This window comes from Staurois parvus, unplaced genomic scaffold, assembly GCF_062004578.1.
Source record: "Staurois parvus isolate SC_StPar_1 unplaced genomic scaffold, SC_StPar_1.0 ptg000153l, whole genome shotgun sequence".
Lineage (NCBI taxonomy): Eukaryota > Metazoa > Chordata > Amphibia > Anura > Ranidae > Staurois > Staurois parvus.
The window spans coordinates 6,521,519-6,533,401 of NW_028317949.1; the positions used below are offsets into that span (position 1 = coordinate 6,521,519).

An 11,883-nucleotide genomic window follows, 5' to 3' on the forward strand; every position below is an offset into this window, starting at 1 on the left:
ATTTCAGGAATGCGAGATACCATCTCATAAGCAGGCATCACACGTTACCTTTGGGGCTCAAAAGAACTAGTATTAGTACACACCTTTGTAACTATTTTCATACAACATTTCAGAAGAACCGGTACACATTTTTGATTATAAGGATTATAGCAACGATAAATCCGACTAGGTACAAAATTCCATGCAGTGATGTTATCCATCAGATATGCCAAATCAATGATAAAACTGAAAGATTTCTTAAGACAACATCTGTTCACCCATGGTATAGCAAACAGAGGTTTACATTTCTGATCATGTGATACAATATCTGTCTTATCACCATCAATATCTGCCTTATCACCATCTTTGGTCTCAGAATCCTCTGTTTTGCCAGTGTCTGGCTGAGTAAGCAGGTCTTGTTTATGCATGAGGTGTTTAGGTATCCTATGCATCTGTGTTTCTTTAAACTCATCATCTCCCATGTACCAAGTGGCAGGCATAACTCTACCAAAATAACAAATACCCATGACATTTAATGGAATCCATGTATAAACCTTTTTCCCACATATAAAGTAATATCCGGGAGGAGCAGAGCAGGCCTTTTTAAAGTTATAGCTTTGCAAGCACATTAAGAGTTTCATGTTATTTTGTCTTGAGCCTTGTCACCATGTCAGGTCATCTAGTTTGTGATATTTGTCAGTACTCCAGACCATGTCTATGCCATCAAACCAGTATTGTATGTCAGCTTTGGCGATACAGTTAGAATTACCTACATTCCGAGTAGTGGTTTGAAACCCGTGTACAATTAACTCCGGTGAGTAGATCCTTGTAAAGTTAATACACACTGCTAGCGGTTCCATAGGAAAATTAGTAAATAACAGAAGGAAATGGAGCGATCAGTTAGAGTAAGGCTGACACCACCAAAATGTGCATTGTTCTCTATGTCTTGCAAACTACTGGGAACACCTAGCAATGGTATGGTTTGATGTGAGATGGGTGCATGTGTACATATCCAACATTAGCTAATGTTCAGTTTTTTTGCAGCATGTAAATGCATGGATATAAAAGAGTTATGAAAGGGTTCAGAAAATTGGGCATGATATGTCTGTATCTCTCTCCTTAACCTTTGCTCAGGGCTGGATTCAAGGTGTGCAGTTTCTTCCAAGATGGTTGTACTGACCTCTTCCAATATGGTGGTATTAATCAAAAAGACACCATATACTTTACCCTTGTCTTTATCAGGGGTCCAGTGATACACCATTATCGTGATCCATAACAGCGTCCCACTACAGAGAATAACACTCCAGAGACCCACATCAGGCTTAGGTCCCAGAAGATTCATGTTGTCTCTTGGCCCGAGCATGTGTCAGTGGAGATGATCTGGAAGGCAAAGGTACAGAACAATACTTGCTGACTGAGGTCCAGGTCTTACTATCCTCCGGAGCTACAGCTTTCTTACAATGTGAACCATGCACCCAATACTTGTAGTCTTTTAGCTTTACTGCCGTGGGAGACACAAGAATGATTTGGAACAGTCCCTTCCACTTAGGAGATAAAGTGGTTAGTGGTGTTTGATTCTTGATGTACACCCAAACTCCAGAATTCAGACCATGTGCCCTTTCACTTGTATTTATGGGTTGTCCTGCTTTGATACTGGAAAACGTCTCAAAACATGTTTACCAATTTCTGCACATAGTCTATCATGGCATCTTGACCACTTAACAAAGTCACTACCTCTGGCTGCATAGGTATTCTCGTAGGTGGTCTCCCAAACAGTATGTTGAATGGGGACAGTCTATGTTTTTCCTTGGGAGTAGTTCTGATGGCTGTTAAAGCTATTGATAGTGCCTCTACCCTTGAGCGTTCTCCATTGGCTGTTAGTTTAGCCAAGTACCTTTTCAGAGTTTGGTTACTGCGCTCCACTAATTCACTGGCCTGCAGTTTATATGGGGTATGTAACTGTTGTTTAAGTCCTAAAATACCCACCACCTCTGCCATGAGTTTATTGTCAAAATGTGTCCCTCTATCAGAAGAGATAATTTCACCTATCCCAAATCTAGGGATCATTTCCCAGGTAAGACATTTCACTACTGTTTTTTGCATCATTTATGGCTGTGGGACAGGCCTCGATCCACCCTGAAAACTGGTCTACGCATACTAGAAGGTATTTAAAATGACCAATAGGTGGCATATCTGAAAAGTCAATTTGTGCAATCTGAAATGGCTCTTCAGTATGCAGAATGTGTTTCATAGGGGTATGCACTGGCTTTCCAATGTTATGAGTCTGGCATGTAGCACATTCACTTATCAATGTAGCAGCATAAGAAAAAAATTCAGGAGGCCACCAGTGTCTATTGATGATCCGACACATCCATTCTGTCGAGCCATGGCAAGGCCGGTACACTCATGGGTTCTGGTTTTCTATTGTTTTTCTCTTCCACTATTGGTTTTTCCTTTTTCTCTATTTTCTCTTTTCGCTTCTGCAATATTTCATATGCAAGCTGAGCAATTTCAACTAACTCTGGAGCAGGTCTTTTCCACCACCCCACTGTTCGTAATTCAATTTCTTCCCTTACTTCATGCAGCAGTCCACCCACCAGAACATTCACCAATTTAGGCTGTTGCATATCAATATCATCATGAACCATCCAATGTTTCTGAAATAGCATCTTTAAATCTACTCCAGTATTCTAAAACATGCTCACCCTTTTTCTGAACTACATCCATCAACATTCGCGTATCCTGGCCCTTATCAAACGTAGTAGACAGCCAGTCTTTCAGAATTTCATTCAATCTTTCAACTGTTTCCTCATAGACATCTTCTTTATTTTCTTCCCGTTTTATTATCCCTTGTTCACATGCTCCTTTAGTCTTAGCAAACACTTTCCAAACATCCACATATTTATCTGGCATTGCACAGTCAATCAGTATCCACATATCTCTATAAGTGACTTGTTGGGTTTTTTGTAGCCATAGTATTAGTTTATACCATTTCTTTGGGCACTTTTAAATATTAGTCAATTCTGCAGTCATTACTCTAATCTCGTGAGGCTTCCAAGGGACATATACCGTCCCAATCCTTGCTCTATATTCTTCCCCATCTGGTTCTGGCCCTGGTAGAGCAACCTCCCTTAATGGCATCTGCTCTAGGGGGAGGATCCCGCCATTTGGAACTATAATACTCCCTGTTCCTTTGCATGTCTGCCTCTGTGCGTTTTATTTGCTCCCTGGCGTGTGATCTAGTGACTGCTGGGGAGGTTAGATTCATAAAAGGAGGTTTTATTTTATCTATTTTTGTAAATTTAGCTAGGCTTGTTTCGGGCTTTGGGGCAGTGAATTCCCAAGCTTCCTCATCCTGCTGGAATAATGTTCCAGTACTATGCCTACGTTTAGTTCTTTAGCCTTCACTGCCCCTGAGAAGTTCTATGGGTTATTCTTTGGGGATCCTCTAGTGCTATGGGGGTGCTGCGCATTTAAGAGGGTCCTGGCATTTCCCCTTTCATTTTGTAACTCCTCTTCCTCCTTTAGCTGTAATGCAGCTTTTTCAGAATGGTTCCAAGGGTTTTTAATTTTTCCTGGATACCTCTTCCCATGGTGCTAGGCATTCAATTCCCCCACAATCAGACATTTTAACAATGGGGGCGCTTGGTTGCAGTTTAGAAATTAACCCTGCAGCTTTTGCAATTTTTAGTAAATATATAGCTTTTTCTTTTGTTTGCCCACAATTTTTCATTACCGGTAAAACTTTTTTATTTAGGCTATTTCCCATTTTTCGTTATTCTGCTTAGATATGACAATATGCGTAACTCCGGCACATAGAGTTTCAATTTTTAACTCCACGGCTGTGTACCAGCAGAAGGATATATCTCTTATCTCACTGTTCTATGCTCAGAGGGGCGTCCTCTCTCTGAATGGCAATAGGCTAGTCTCTGACTCAACTTTCTACCCCAAAGAACACACAACAGGTCATATATTCACTGTGGCTATCCACTGAGGACCACTTGTCCTAGGACCACAGGTCACACAGAAAAAAAACAAAAAAATTCTGCATTCAAACAACTTCTATTCACTCATTAGAAATTGTGGTACCTGCTTAGACATGTCCCTTAACTTTAAACATATATTTATATTGTCATTCCAAACAGTAAGGAAAATTAATACTTGGTACTGAGATTGAGCATTGTATTCACTTTTGCAGCAGTTGTTTTCTTATTGCACGTCACAATCCTACGCAATGTTCTTTGGTCTCTTTCAGCCAGCTGACCATGTCAACCAAGCTGATGCATATCAAACTGCTTTTTACTGGAAACTGTATATGTTGGCATAACCTTTGATAATGTATCTCACAACATTATTCCTTGTTACTAGCAGCGCATGCAATGAAAGATGAAATTGAGGCTTCCCATCTGTTAGCTAGGTGTCTCCTCACACAGCGAAAGCAAAAGAATGTTACATTACTTCCACTTTCAAGGTGAAACATGCCATCACGTTCAAACCTGCAAATCATGTAGTGCTTCCATTTTTTTCTTCTATGTGTATGTGTATATACAGTGAGGAACAGAAGTATTTGAACACCCTACGATTTTGCAAGTTCTCCCACTTAGAAATCATGGAGGAATCTGAAATTCACATTGTAGGTGCATTCCCACTCTGAGAGACAGAATTAAAAAAAAATTCAGGAAATCACATTGTATGATTTTTAAAGAATTTATTTGTCTTGCACTGCTAAACATAAGTATTTGAACACCTAAGAAACAGCAAGAATTCTGGCTCTCAAAGACCTGTTACTGTGCCTTTAAAAAGTCCACCTCTACTCCACTCATTAATCTAACTTAGTAGCACCTGTCTGAGCTCTTTAAAGACACCTGTCCACCCCACAGTCAGTCAGGCGCCAACTACTACCATGGGCAAGACTAAAGAGCTGCCAAAAGACACCAGAGACAAAATTGTGGACCTCCACAAGGCTGGAAAGGGCTACGGGACAATTGCCAAGCAGCTTGGTGAAAATACATCAACTGTTGGAGCAATTGTTAGAAAATGGAAGAGGCTAAAGACGACTGTCGGTCTCCTTCGGACTGGGGCTCCATGCAAGATCTCACCTCGTGGGGTATCACTGATGATAAGAAAGGTGAGGAATCAGCCCAGAACTACAAGGGAGGAGTTGGTCAATGACATGAAGAGAGCTGGGACCACAGTTTCAAAGGTCACTGTTGGTAGAACACTACGCCATCATGGTTTTAAATCATGCATTGCACGGAAAGTTCCCCTGCTCAAGTCATCATATGTCCAGGCCCGTCTGAAGTTTGCCAATGACCATCTGGATGATCCAGAGGAGGCATGGGAGAAAGTTATGTGGTCAGATGAGACCAAAGTAGAACTTTTCGGTCTAAACTTCACTCGTCGTGTTATGAGGAAAAAGAAGAATGAGTTGCATCCCAAGAACACCATCCCTACTGTGAAGCATGGGGGTGGTAACATCATGATTTGGGGGTGCTTTTCTGCGAAGGGGACAGGACGACTGCACTGTATTAAGGAGAGGATGAATGGGGCCATGTATTGTGAGATTTTGAGCAACAACCTCCTTCCCTCAGTCAGAGCATTGTAGATGGGTTGTGGCTGGGTCTTCCAACATGACAACGACCTGAAGCACACAGCCAGGATAACCAAGGAGGGGCTCCATAAGAAGCATATCAAGGTTCTGGAGTGGCCTAGCCAGTCTCCAGACCTAAATCCAATAGAACATCTTTGGAGGTAGCCGAAACTCCGTGTTGCTCAGCAACAGCCCTGAAACCTGACAGATCTAGCGGAGATCTGTGTGGAGGAGTGGGCCAAAATCCCTGTTGCAGTGTGTGCAAACCTGGTCAAGAACTACAGTAAACGTTTGACCTCTGTAATTGCAAACAAAGGCTTCTGTACCAAATATTAACACTGATTTTCTCAGGTGTTCAAATACTTATGTTCAGCAGTGCAAGACAAATAAATTCTTTAAAAATCATACAACGTGATTTCCTGAATTTTTTTTTTAATTCTGTCTCTCAGAGTGGGAATACACCTACAATGTGAATTTCAGACCCCTGCATGATTTCTAAGTGGGAGAACTTACAAAATCGCAGGGTGTTCAAATACTTCTGTTCCTCACTATGTATATATATATATATATATATATATATATATGTATATATATATGTGTGTGTATATATATATATATATATATATATATATATATATATACACACACACACTGGAACTGCTGGCTAAGAGAGCCCGGGAAGGAGCGGGATTGCTTTTACAATTAAACAGTATCGTCGGCATAAAAAAAAGTACTGGAAAGATGCCTGTAGCATCATCCCGGTACCACTACTCAAAGTTTAGGATGTCATATGACATCCCACAGATGGGAAGTGGTGAAAGAGCAACTCCACTTTTCTTGAGGAAAAAAAAATCCCCTCTAGGAATGTACACTCACTGGCCACTTTATTAGGTATACCTGTTCAATTGCTAGGTAACACAATTTGCTAATCAGTCAATCACATTGCAGCAACTCAATGCATTTAGTCATCTAGAAGTGGTGAAGACAACTTGCTGAAGTTCAAACTGAGCATCAGAATGGGAAAGAAAGGGAATTTAAGTGACTTTGAACATGTCACGGTTGTTGGTGCCAGAAGGGCTGGTCTGAGTATTTCAAAAACTGCTGATCTACTTGGATTTTCATGAACAGCCATCTATATGGTTTACAGAGAATGGTCCGAAAAGAGATGTGACACCCTGCTATTATTCAGACTGCAGGATGTTAAAAGAAACACAAGGTGGAAGTGTCCTGCAACTCAGTGTAGGGGACTACATTTGCCAGAGGAGCTGGCATGTGCACGGAGGCATATTATTATTAATAATAATATTATTATAAAACAGGATTTATATAGCGCCAACAGTTTTTTCAGCACTTTACAATATCAAGGGAGACAATATAGTTCAATACAAGAGGGTTAGGAGGACCCTCCGCCTTGGAGCTTACAATCTAAGAGGGAGGGACTGGTGGTAAAAAAGGTAATAACTGTGGGGGATGAACTGATAGGAGGAATAGAAGATTTTGTTATTAGCTGAAGGCAGGATAGGCTTCCCTAAAGAGAGAGGTTTTCAGAGATCGCCTAAAAGTGGGGAGAGTAGGTGATAGTCAGATAGATTGGGGTAGAGAGTTCCAGAAGATAGGGAGGCTTTCAAAAAGTCCTGGAGATGAGCATGGGAGGAGGAGACAAGAGAGCTAGAGAGCAGGAAGTAGTGGGAGGAGCGGAGAGGACGGTTTGTGTGATATTTGGAGACAAGATTGGTGATATAATTTGGGGCAGAGTTATAAATGGCTTTATATGTTATTGTTAATGTTTCAAATTTTATTCGTTAAGTAATGGGAAGCCAGTGGAGGAATTGGCAGAGAGGGATGGCAGATATGGAACGGTTAGTAAGGTGGATGATTCTGGCAGCAGCATTCATGATAGACTGAAGAGGGGATAGCCTGCGATTAGGTAGGCCAATGAGAAGGGAGTTACAATATTCAAGGTGAGAGATAACAAAGGAGTGAATAAGTTGCTTAGTGGTTATAAGGTTAAAAATGGGCATATCTTGGAGATGTTGCAGAGTTGAAGTCTACAAGATTTGGACAGTGATTGGAGGCTGAGTGACAGATGGGAGTCTAGGATTACACCAAGTACCCTGGCATGTGGGGAGGGACTGATGTTTGTATTATTGATCTTGATGAAGAAGTTAGGGGAGGGGGCACGGGCTGGAGGGAATAGTTTGTGCTCTGTTTTGGAAAGATTTAGTTTGAGGAAGTGGAGTGACATCCATGCTGATATGTCACTTAGTGTCAGGCTCCGCCCAGCGGGATCTCTAGTGGTCCACGGCACGGGGTTTCCCAGGACGCGGAGTCTAAGTCCCAGTCTGCCTTTTCACCAGAGCCCCTGATGGTGGGGATGGACTTGGTGCAAGACTGGAACCAGGTCGCGTCCCTGGGCACCCCCGGCGGTGGCAGAGGGGTCCCGCTGAGGGTATGTGCCCGGGATGAGTCTGCTGTGAAGGGGATGACAGACCCTGATCCGAGCAGGATGGATGGGATGACAGATCCCGATCCGAGCGGGATGGATGGACGACTGCTAGGAGTGAGCGAGGTCAGACTAGCCGGGTCGGTATCGTGCGGGCAGCGTGGTACAGAGGGAGCAAGCGGAGGATGGTCGGGGTCACAAGCCAGGTTCAGCAGGTAGCGGGCAGCGTGGTACAGAGAGTCAGTCAGAGGGATGGTCAGGAACGAGCCGGGGTCAGAGCAGGAGAGGGTCAGTGTAATCAGAACAGGCAGAGTTTGGCAACAAGGAAACGTACTAGCAGGAACACAGGAACAGGAACAAGACCTTGCGGCACTTTGGAAATGCACAGGGCAGATTTAAATAGGGCGCCCTGAGTTTCCATTGGTGTGGCCGCGATCGCTACTGCGCATGCGCGGCCGCCGCCGCGATCTCTGTATTCGCCGGCCAGGAAGAGTCGGCGATCTGCGCATGCGCGCGACGCTGAGCGGCCGGGATCCCTGACATTGCCCCCCTCCTATGGGCAGCCTCCGGATGCCCAACCGACCCCTTCCTAATGCCTGGTTCCAAAAAAATCTCTGCACAAGTCTTGGGGCGTGCACATTTTGGGCCGGCTCCCACGAATTTTCTTCCGCCCCATACCCTTTCCATTTCACCAGAAACTGAGTCTGGCCTCCCCTTTTCCTACAATCCAGGATAACCTCAACTTCAAATTCCTCCTCCCCATCCACGTTTACTGCCTCCGGTGGTTTAGACCTTCGGTCCGGGAAGGGGTCTGGAGTTGCTGGTTTCAGTAGGGATACGTGGAAGACCGGATGAATCTTCATAGATTCAGGCAGAGCGAGCTCGTATGCTACCTCATTGATCCTGCGTTTGACCCGAAATGGACCCAGGAATTTGGGAGCCAATTTCTTCGATGGGCAGGACATCTTTAAATTTGTGGTGGACAACCAAACCTGGTCCTCCGGCCGCAAACTCAACTCCCCTCTTCTCTTTTTATCAAAAGCCCTCTTATTGCTCTCCTGGGCCTTTGCCATCGCTTCTTGGAGCAATTTGCTATTAGAGGATAAAAAGCTCAGCATGTCCTGCGTGGCCGGAACCGTGACTTCCGGAATCAAATCCGGCAAAAAAGTGGGGTGGAACCCATAATTTGCGAAAAAAGGAGCCTGGCCTGTAGCAGAATGACTCGCGTTATTATAGGCGAACTCCGCTAGCGGCAGGAGGGTCAACCAGTCGTCTTGGAGGAAGGTAGTGTAGCATCTGAGGTACTGTTCAAGTGTCTGATTCGTTCGTTCTGTCTGGCCGTTTGTTTGTGGGTGATATGCAGAGGACAATGACAGTTTAATCCCAAGCGTCTCACATAGAGCTTTCCAAAATCTAGACGTAAACTGAACCCCCCTATCTGACACAATATCCTTGGGGATTCCGTGGAGTCTTACCACCTCCCTGATAAAAACCTGTGCGGTCTCATGGGCTGTCGGTGTGTCCTTTAAGGGTACAAAATGAGCCATCTTGGACAACCGGTCTACAATCACAAAGATTGCTGTGTGTTCCTGGGAGGGGGGAAGCTCTACAATAAAGTCAACGGAGATCATGCTCCAAGGTCTGTCAGGTATTGGTAGTGGGCGTAATAGGCCCCAGGCCTTGTTTCTGGTAGTTTTATTCCTCTGGCACACGGTGCAAGTCTTAACATATTTCTCGCAATCCCTGGCCATAGTGGGCCACCAAAAGGTGCGTTGCAATAGTTCCAGGGTCTTGCATATTCCAAAATGTCCCGCTAACGGGTGGTCGTGGCAGTATCCAAGTACCAAGGTACGGGTCTCCTCGGGAACTACAATCTGGCCTTCTTTCCAAAGAAGCCCCTCCCGATTCACTAAGGAAATACCGGGTGTGCCTGGCATGCCTATGGATGCGGTCTGCAGTCTGGAGCGGAGCTCAGATTGTAGGATCAAAAAGTTCCCTGAGGACAAGATTGTGTCGGGTCGGGGCGTCTCTTCAGGGTCCCCGAACATACGGGAAAGCGCGTCGGGCTTAGTATTCTTTGATCCTGGTCTATAGGTAATGTGAAAAGCAAATCGCGAAAAAAAAAGTGCCCACCTAGCCTGACGTGGTCTCAAGCGCTTTGCTGTCCTCAAATATTCCAGGTTTTTGTGATCTGTGAATATCAATATTGGGTGTACTGCCCCTTCTAATAAATACCTCCATTCCTCTAGTGCCACCTTGATTGCTAGAAGCTCCCGGTCCCCAATATCGTAATTCCTTTCTGCGGAAGTCAGTTTTCTAGAGAAAAAGGCCACTGGGTGCATGAGCTCTTTAACGCCTTTCCTCTGCGACAAAATCGCCCCCACTGCGTTTTCAGACGCATCCACCTCCAGGATATAGGGCATAGATGAGTCAGGATGGCTCAGGATAGGGGCCTCAGTGGATAACCTCTTTAAAGTGGTAAACGCTTCCTGCGCTTCTGGTGTCCACTGGAAACAGACCCCCTGTCTGGTTAACTGAGTAATCGGGGAAACTAAACCTGAAAAGTTCTTAATGAACTTTCTATAGAAGTTTGCGAAGCCTATGAACCGTTGGACCGCCTTCTTGTCAGTGGGTATAGGCCAATCTAAGATAGCTGACACCTTTTGGGGATCCATGGCTATACCTGTAGTGGAAATGGTCAGACCCAAAAAGGAAATGCTATGCTGCTCAAAGCAGCACTTGTCTGCCTTAGCATATAGACCGTGTTGGCGGAGTCGTTCCAAAACGTACCTCACATGCCCCCTATGGACCTCTAAGGATGGGGAAAAGATCAAGATGTCGTCTAGGTATACGACAACAAAGATGTCCAGATAGTCCCTAAATACATCATTAATGAAGTGTTGGAAAGTGGCGGGCGCGTTGCATAGGCCGAAGGGCATGAGCAAGTATTCAAAATGCCCGAATTTAGTGCGGAATGCTGTTTTCCACTCATCCCCCTCTCTGATGCGGACTAGATTGTATGCTCCCCTCAGGTCCAGTTTAGTAAAGATAGAAGCTGACTTTAATCTCTGAAAGAGCTCAGGGACTAGAGGTAGCGGGTAACGATTCGTGACAGTTACTTTGTTCAGGTCTCGGTAGTCTACACAGGGTCGTAGGGATTTGTCTTTTTTTTCCACAAAAAAGATACCAGCCCCAGCTGGTGAAGTGGAGGGCCGAATAAACCCCTTGCGGAGACTTTCGTCAATATACTCCTTTAGAACCCCTAATTCCCGTTCAGTTAACGGAAATATTCGCCCAAAAGGTATCTCCGAGCCTGGGAGCAAATCAATCGGGCAGTCATATGTTCGGTGCGGGGGCAGGACCTCTGCCCCCCGCTTACTGAATACATCTAAATAACTATGGTAGGCTAAAGGAATGGCTTGAGCCAATTCTGCCTCCATATCCAGACAGAGCAAAGCCTGCGGTGCCGGAGACGCACTAGGGAGGCAATGCTGCTGGCAATAGGATGACGTGAAGTGAACTGATCCAGACTTCCAATTAATCTGCGGGTCATGGGCTTGTAACCAAGGGAGGCCCAAGATCACCGGAAACAGGGGGGATGCGATGGCATCCAGGCGGAGAAGCTCCTGGTGATGGTTGGCCACTGTAGTAAAAATAGGTGGAGTTTCACGGTCCACTACCCCTGACCTAATTTGGGACCCGTCAGCTAAGAAGATATTTAACCCTGTCTCCTTTGACTGTAAAGGAATCTGCTGCTGAGCTGCGAAATCCAGATCTATGAAGCAACTACATGCTCCAGAGTCTATAATTGCGGTAGTTACCACAGTTCTCCCTGGCAGCTGCAAGGAGATAGATACTGCTAGATAACTGG

At 44.7% G+C, this 11,883-nt stretch overlaps 1 pseudogene; it reads right to left on the reverse strand.

Annotated features, from left to right (window-relative positions):
* Positions 1-1,301: 1,301 nt before the first annotated feature.
* LOC149463720 (uncharacterized) lies at positions 1,302-2,046 on the reverse strand (annotated as a pseudogene).
* Positions 2,047-11,883: the final 9,837 nt, after the last annotated feature.